Genomic DNA, 8,903 nt, shown 5'->3' on the forward strand with positions numbered 1-8,903 from the left:
CCCTCACAACATTTATTTCTCTATCCCTGTTTTTCAGATATACACACCTACTTAAAAATTGACACATCAAGTATCATACATATGAAATTTTGCTTTGTGAACGAAATTCAAGCATTGTTGACAGAATGAACACACAAATGAAGTGATGTTGTGTAATATCACCTATTCGCTCTTAACAGGTCCATGGAGGAATCTGTTTGTGAGTGTCTCGATTGGCCACAATTAAAGAAAGCTGAATGGTTTGCTCGGTGGACTATACACCACGAGCTGTTCATGAGTAACAGGAGGTATGGAAGCACCTGCCTGCTAGATCTACATTGATAAATTGTCAATTATATACATATATACAGTATATATATAGTGTGTGTGTATATATATATATATAAATATATACAATATATATACACAATATATATATATACAATATATATACACAATATATATATATACAATATATATACACAATATATATATATATATATATATATATATATATACAATATATATACACAATATATATATATATATATATATATATATATACACAATATATATATATATATACAATATATATACACAATATATATATATATATATATATATATATAAACACAGTATATATATATATGTATATATATATAGTGTATGTGCATATATATATATACAGTATATGTGTGTGTGTATATATATATATATATATATATATATACATACATACAGTATATGTGTGTGTATATATATACAGTATATGTGCATATAAATACAGTATATGTGTGTATATATATATATATATATACAGTATGTGTATATATATATATATATATATATATATATATATATATATATATACAGTATGTGTATATATATATATATATATATATATATATATATATTTATACTATATATAAACAATGAGAGATCACTACATATATACACTATATATATGTACATATATACTATATATAAACAATGAGAGATCACTATATATACAGTATATATACATTAATACTACATATAAACAATGAGAGATCACTATATATATATATATATATATATATATAGACATACACACAGTTTATATATGTATATGTGTGTGACATACTCCAGCCACATTTAAAACACAATTTAAAGAACCTCTTATGGCAGCGACTACAGTTACTCTCTCACTTTCTACAATTATTGATTGCTTTATACACAGGCACACAAGTTCACAGATTATTTATACAGAGGAGGTAAGAAAGATTATGTGACGTCCATGCCTTTCTCTTAAAGGCATCACAGAAGGTATTTACCAGAAGTATAAAGTGAAATGGCTAACAACTGGGAATCGAAGTGTGAAATACCATTTTCTGCAGCGATTTTCGTTTTTCCACAATTATTGAACGTTCGCCACGTTATCAGAAACGCCAAAGCAATCTATGTAATAAATAGCAACGACATCACACGCACACAACTGTTTATACACGAAACTGACACAAAGTGGGGGAACGTTTGACATAACAACAGATGTTGTAAAATGAACCTCCACTTTATGGCCACCCTGTTGGTCGTAGGCCATGGAATATAAAGAACTGTATTTTTTTTAATCCAACGATAAACACACATCCTTTGCACGTTGGAAGTATTTAGTGCACACAAGTTTGAGGGAGAAAGGCAAATTTTTTAAAATGCAAAATTATAAAAGAATTTGGGGCTTGGGAATATATTAAGAATTTTTTTTTTTTTACCTCATTTTGATATTTGTCTATACCCACTAATAATAATAATAATAATAATAATAATAATCATTATTTGTTTGTCACGGGGGTTGAAGCATTGGGGACAGTGAAAGAGCAAGGTTTAAACAACTGAGAGGTTTACATCGGGTTAAAAAGAAAGCAACAACAGATACCATTCCAACAACCAGCAAGAATAATATCCCCCAATGTGAGGTGGGCAGCCACCTAGGACCAATCAAGGCACCCCACAGAATCAGGATTACCTTAATTACTAAAGATAGGTGCCTTGTCCTATCTGTCATCCCCCGGTCTACAGGTGCATGTTGACTATAGGCCCATACATTCAGGCCATGCTCAACAATTTCACCCACCATTTGATAGATTTAGAGAGCACTATTTCTTTCTCTCTATTCTCTCATTCTAGAATCCAAAAGGAACTTGGAAAAGTCGATGAGGGCTTGACCGAAGGGGGAAGTATCTGTCTTCGATTATTATTTCCTTTTTCTTTTTTTTTCGCCCAAAGCCAAACCTGCCTCCTGCCCTTCCAGGCCAAAGAAAGACAGAACAGAGCGGCAATTAATTAGCATATATCAGAATAAATTAATATACTTAAGTACGATTTGTTTGTAAGGTTGACACCATAATAAAAGAAAGGGTAAAATGTAGGAGGCGGGGGTAGTTTAAGCTGGACTTTTCTCACCTGAGAGTTGAACGTCCACATCCAACGTCTGTCTGTACGTCGTCGTCTGGTAGTATCTCGTGACGTCACTGCAGCCTCGATCTTAACTTGACTTGCGAAGGTCAGCTTACCTACCTTTCCTCCTTCTGCTTATCAAACTCTTTCTCTCTCTTTCTCATCCTCTCTCTCTACCTTACTCCCTTCTTTTTCATCCTCTCTGTCTCTCTCTTTCTCATCCTCTCTCTCTACCTTACTCCCTTCTTTCTCTTTCTCACCCTCTCTGTCTCTCACTTTATCATCCTCTCTATTACTACGTTACCGCCTCCTCTTTCAGTTTGTCATCCTCTATATCTCTACCTAAAATAACCCTTCTCTGTATTCCCCTCTCTCTCTATCTCTACCTCATGCCTCGTCTCTCTATTACGTCCCCCTCTCTCTTTTTCACTTACTATTACTCTCCCTCCCTCTTTCTCGTTCCATTATTTTCTCTCTTTCTCTCTCTCTCTCTCTCTCCGTGTATAGTAATATCCGAACACACTGGGACAAGGCAGAGTTGGATGACGTGGAGGTAAAAATAAATAGATAAAAAGTAGAGATGACAGAGACGAACATTGCCGAACCGTACCGAGATAAAGCGGATGTGAGCAGATTAGTTTGGACTGTCTTTCCGAAAGAAGGTCTTATACAATTGAAACTCTGTATATGTGTGTACATCTTCTGTATACACATATATAAATATATATATATATATATATATATATATATATATATATATCTGTGTGTGTGTGTGTGTGTGTATATATATATATATATATATATATATATACACACACACATATTTATATGTGTAGAGAGAGGTGGGAGAGAGTGTATGTGTTACGTTGACAAGCTGGAATATATAGGTGCAGACGTGGTTGTATGGTTAAGAAGTTTGCTTCCCAATTAAATGGTCTCGGGCTCGGTCCCACTATACGGCAAATTGTTTTCTTCCTAAGTTGACCAACCAAAACTCTGAAAGTGAATTTGTTAGTCGGAAACTGAAAAGAGCCCGTCGTGTGTGCGTATATAAACGTATATACACACGATAGATAGATAGACAGATCGATAGATATGTGTATGTGTGTGTATCCTTGTCTTGTCGTGGTTGAAAACGAGCATCACCTTCAAATGAGCGATGCTGTTCATTTTCAGTCTTCCGTGAAAACGACGTCTGGCTTTGAGGGGAAATATTACCTGACTTGGAAATAATTGAAAGGGCATCTGACCAGAAAATCTGCTTCAACAACTTTTGTCTAACTTATGCAAGGATGGAAAGTGGACGTTGAATGATGATAATGATGTTGATGATGATATATAAATTATTATATACTAGCTTAAAGGCTTGCACTCCGTGTGGACTTTTAAGCTAGCTCCTACAGAGAGTTAATTGAACCTTCAGCCCATAACTAAAGAGAGCTAAATAGCATGACTATAATGGCTATATACCCCAGTGGTGTTTGATCAGCTGTTATCGAAGGGGTGAGAATTAATTCTGTAATGCAATAATTCTATTGCTCCAGTCCCAAGTTGAATTCCAAACTGCTGGTCAATTTGTCCCACAGTTCGTAAGATTAACGAAGCAAATGTCATTTATCTACCCTCAAGATGGCGTGAAGCAACCGAGCCTTACCTGCTAGAAATAGCAACCCAAATGCTTTTAAATCAGATCCCAATGCTGGATGTTCGAGAACCAAATGAGGGGCAGATTTTCAATCCTGGGATCATCTTGATTCCAAAAAGTTATTTGTCTATGTAGAGCAAATGTAGGCAGAGATGCAGGGGTCCCAGACAGACAGAATTTTGCATTTATTATAATAGCTTTCAAATAAATTTCATTATATACGCATATAATGTGTGTGTGTGTATATATATATATGTGTGTGTGTGTGTGTGTGTTTATATCTATGCATAGACATACATGTTAGTGTATGTATGTATGTTTTTATAATGTGTGTATTTGTATGTGCGTGTGTGTATATATATATATATATATATGGGGGTGTGTATAGATAGATAGATAGATAGATAGATATGGAGGCACAGTGGCTAGGGTGTTGCACTCACAATTGTGAGATTATGGTTTCAATTCCCAGAACAAGTTTTGTGTTGTGTTCTTGAGCAAAATACTTCATTTCACATTGCTCTGCGATCATTTTGTCATCTAACACTTGGCATGTCATGCACCTGTACAAGTAATGTCAATTTGATGGAGTGAGCTTATATATATATATATAATAGATAGATAGATAAATAGACAGATAGATAGATAGATAGATAGACAGATAGATAGATGTACATCACCATCATCATCGTTTAGTGTCAATCTTCCATGCATGCATGGGTAGGATGGTTGACAGGAGCCCTGGCCAGGTAGAAAAAGACTATCCTAGGCTACTGTGTCTGTTTTGGCACAAAGACACACACACACACATACACATATATATATACGTACACACAGGGTGTGGTAAATAAACTGTCATGTAAATTATGTGAAAATAAAAATAACACGGACATCTCATTTGAATAGATATATTTACCAAAATTACATAAAAATATCTTGAAATACTAAACAGTAAATTTAATTTATTCAATACAATCACCATTGGTTTCAACCATGGCCTCCAGACGACTTCAAAATTCCTTACATCTCTTCTGGACTGTCTCCTTACTTAAGTTGGTGAATGCTGCCATAAACCTTACCTTCAGTTCATCTTTGGTGTTACAAGGAGTTTTGTTGGTCTCTTGCACATTTGCACCCCACACATAATAATCAAGGCATTTGATGTAGGCCTCCACGTTGCGTTTGGCAGCTTAACATCACCATCACTAGTCATCACTCCAAACACCATGATGTTGACTGAATGTTTGATTTTTATCACTCTCAGCATGTCCTCAGATTGGACTGTCCTGAGATCGAAACCCAAACACTCTGAAATGATTGTATTGGAGCTTCCAGCACAAATGCCAAGTAGTACAGCATGTCGTTTCCAAATTTCTGGCAAAGTGAATTACGTCAAGATGCTGTTTTTCCTACAGATGGTGCCCACCTGGCCCTACCATACTGTGTAGTTAACAAAATCAAAAATAAACAATGCACATGTGCAAAATTAGAAATATAAAATGGTGACAATTTACCCATCGCACCCTGTATATATATGTGCAACTGGCTTCTTTCAGTTTCCATCTACTAAATCCACTCACAAGGTTTTGGTTTGCCCAAGGCTCTATTGAAGACACTTGCCTAAGGTTCCACACAATATATACATTGGTTGACAGAAACTGAAAGGAACCTGTCATGTGTGTGTGTGTGTGTGTGTGTTTATGTAAGTGTGTTTGTGTTTCTGTGTGCCTGTATATATGTATATATATATATATATAATTTATACGTGTTGTGTGTGTGTGTGAATATATACACCCGTTATAAGTTATATAAGTTATATATAAGTTATTTTCAATATGAATGTCAAAACCAGCATCATTTGCACAAAACAATTTATAAATCACAATTTTGAATGTCTTAGAATTATTGTAGAATCTTCTCAGCTCAAAGAAGTTTTCTGTTTTCTAAACCTCAGATGAGTACTAATATCATAATTAAGAAGCATAATTAAGAAGCATGGCAAAGTACACAAAAGACAGACACAAAACTGGCATTTCAGCCTGTTTAAATCCATTACGTTTAACAATTTCTTCAGAATTTTGTTCCTTGGAGATGACCCAAGCCCTCATATGATGATATCCAAAGATTCTGGCTGACAATCCAGTTTCTACAATTTTTCTCTGCAAATGATGTCAAAGGTCTTTGTTATGTAAACAAGGATTTGATACAGAGGTACCAGCTGCTCAGTACTTTTTCTTGAAGTGAACTCACAGGGGTCATGTTCTTAGTACTTCTTTCTGAACAAAAACCAGATTTTGCTTCAGTTGAAGCTGATGTCACTCATTAATTAAATTCACCAGTTGTCAAGGTAAAACTTTGCCAATGGCCTCCAAGAGAGATTGCAATGAGAATTATCACATTCAGATTTATACTAGACATAAATCCTATCAATCCATCCTAGTGACATAGGAGTTTCTTCCCGTTGGTTTGTTATCAAATTAAGTACGACAGATGAAGTCTTTTTGCTCTCATTTGAAAGGATGTTCTGTAGGCCACATAATTTGTTGATGTGTTGCCAATGGAAACCTTATCCATCATCATTATCGTTTAACGTCCGTTTTCCATGCTGGCATGGGTTGGACGGTTTGATTGGGGACTATCAAGCCAGTAGGCTGCACCAGGCTCCAATCTGAGCTGGCAAGGTTTCTACAGCTCGATGCCCTTTCTAACGCCAACCACTCCGAGAGTGTAGTGAGTGCTTTTTATGTGTCGCTGGCACTGGAGCCAGACAGGCGGCACTGGCATCGACCACGTTCGGATCCCAGTATATAAATTTTGGTTTAGGTAGTTATTTACTGTGAGAAGCTGTGTAATGGCGAATCAAGAAGTATAGTTGATATGTTATTGATCTGCATTATTTTTTCTGAATAAAAATTTATGAACGGATGATTGGTGTCTGATCTTCACAGAACCATTACAAATAGTTAACATCTATTACAAATAGTGAAACATATGGGAATTAGCAACCTGTAATTTAGTAATTTCCCCAAGGTGACCAGCTGCCAGAATCGTTAAAGCGTAAGTAGGTGAAATTCCTGGTAGTATTTCTTCCAGCTCGTTAAATTCTGGGTTCAAATCCGGCCGAGGTCAATTTTGCCTTTAACTTTACCGGGGTCGATGAAACAAAGAACCAGTTTAATACTAGCGACAATGTTATCGATTAATCTGTAGCCCTTGAGCTTAAATTAAAAACAGTTGTGTTATTCCCCAGTTTTATACTATGTTCAAAATAAAACCTTAAATTTCGAGAAAAATTTCAATAATCAGAAGTAAAATCAGATTGTAAGGGTAGATAACTCTAGGTGCTAGAGGTCACGTTTCTACAAGAAAGGAAATATGTCGGCAACTAATTTATCTGATGAAACTCAACAACGTAATGTGAGTTCGTATGCATTAATTATTAACATATCAATTTGTTTTCGGTATCCAAAAGAAAAGTTCTCATTACAATTATCTTAGACTATCGATTGCTTGTATTTTATAGCCTTATGTTTGTCGAAAGTCTCCGAATATTTCCAGCCGGTCGTGCGCAAACACTATTCTTAAAATGTTACTTAAGAGATTTTGGTTGAAAAAAAAAGAGAATCGTTGAGGAAAACAATTATTATTAGCATAAAATATCCATATTGTAGATTATTCATTTCTCGATGAACACTAATTTAACCTGACTATATTCAATTTGTAAATGAATTCAGATTAAAATTCAATTTTTTCATTAAGTATACTTAAAATTGATAGACATCAGCTAATTATTTGTATTACATGCGTAATAAAAGGTCAAACAAAACCAGCGGGTTCACAGACCCTTGTTTTAATAATTTGATCGTTCCAGTATTTAATGGAAACAAAAACAATGTATGTATGTAGGGTAAGGTAGTCTTGGATATTTATATCCGTTTACGTTAAAGTCGATTTCGCCCCTAGGGATGATAAAATAAGACCAATCAAGTTCTTTTCAAAAACAATATAGAAACGAATAGCAAGAAATATTTTATTTGCAATTTTGCATTAGTAGGATATAATATAAGTTGTTTGCTTTTTTTATTTTTTGTTCCTTTGTCTTGGTTCTTGCTTAAGTAGTATACATTCTCTCATTCATATTGCTCCAAGTGTGGAGGTGCAATGGCCCAGTGGTTAGGGCAGCGGACTCGCGGTCATAAGATCGCGGTTTGAATTCCCAGACCCGGCGTTGTGAGTGTTTATTGAGCGAAAACACCTAAAGCTCCACGAGGCTCCGGCAGGGGATGGTGACGAACCCTGCTGTACTCTTTCACCACAACTTTCTCTCACTCTTACTTCCTGTTTCTGTTGTGCCTGTACTTCAAAGGGTCAGCCTTGTCACATAGTGTCATGCTGAATATCCCCGAGAACTATGTTAAGAGTACACGTGTCTGTGGAGTGCTCAGCCACTTGCACGTTAATTTCACGAGCAGGCTGTTCCGTTGATCGGATCAACTGGAACCCTCGACGTCGTAAGCGACGGAGTGCCAACAACTAAAATTGCTCCAAGTAAATATAAATACAAGTCTAATCCACTATACATTCAATTCAATACTGTACCATTGCTGTCATCCGGTGTTCTTGTGTCTGTCAAACCCATCTATGCAATAGATTGAATTATTCACTATTAACACTTTATTGTTACTGAAGTTTTAAAAAATAATTATTGCTTAAACTTTCCCGTGTATTTATTCATTATGTATTTTTCTATATTATTTTATATATTTTAAAGGTAAAGGATTTCTTGTTACTGTATAACAAACTCACTGAGCAATGTTTTCAGAATTGTGTATCAATATTTTTTGAG

At 35.2% G+C, this 8,903-nt stretch overlaps 1 protein-coding gene and 1 long non-coding RNA gene across 3 annotated transcripts in view; one reads left to right on the forward strand and one right to left on the reverse strand.

The window, feature by feature from the left end:
• Positions 1 to 2,739, reverse strand: part of LOC106881312 (arfaptin-2) — an 85,436-nt gene extending 82,697 nt beyond the window's left edge. The window contains exon 1 of one of the 2 annotated variants that reach the window (XM_014931652.2): positions 2,419 to 2,739. The gene's annotated coding sequence lies outside the window, so the exon portion shown is untranslated. The remainder of the gene's footprint in view (positions 1 to 2,418) is intronic. The other variant, XM_014931656.2, reaches the window with a different exon arrangement.
• Positions 2,740 to 7,088: 4,349 nt separating this feature from the next.
• On the forward strand, positions 7,089 to 8,903 carry LOC106881313 (uncharacterized). The gene is made up of 2 exons (XR_001410837.2): positions 7,089 to 7,474; positions 8,829 to 8,903. It is a non-coding gene; the product is annotated as an uncharacterized LOC106881313 (long non-coding RNA).

The sequence above is a fragment of the Octopus bimaculoides genome, chromosome 5 (genome assembly GCF_001194135.2).
Source record: "Octopus bimaculoides isolate UCB-OBI-ISO-001 chromosome 5, ASM119413v2, whole genome shotgun sequence".
NCBI lineage: Eukaryota > Metazoa > Mollusca > Cephalopoda > Octopoda > Octopodidae > Octopus > Octopus bimaculoides.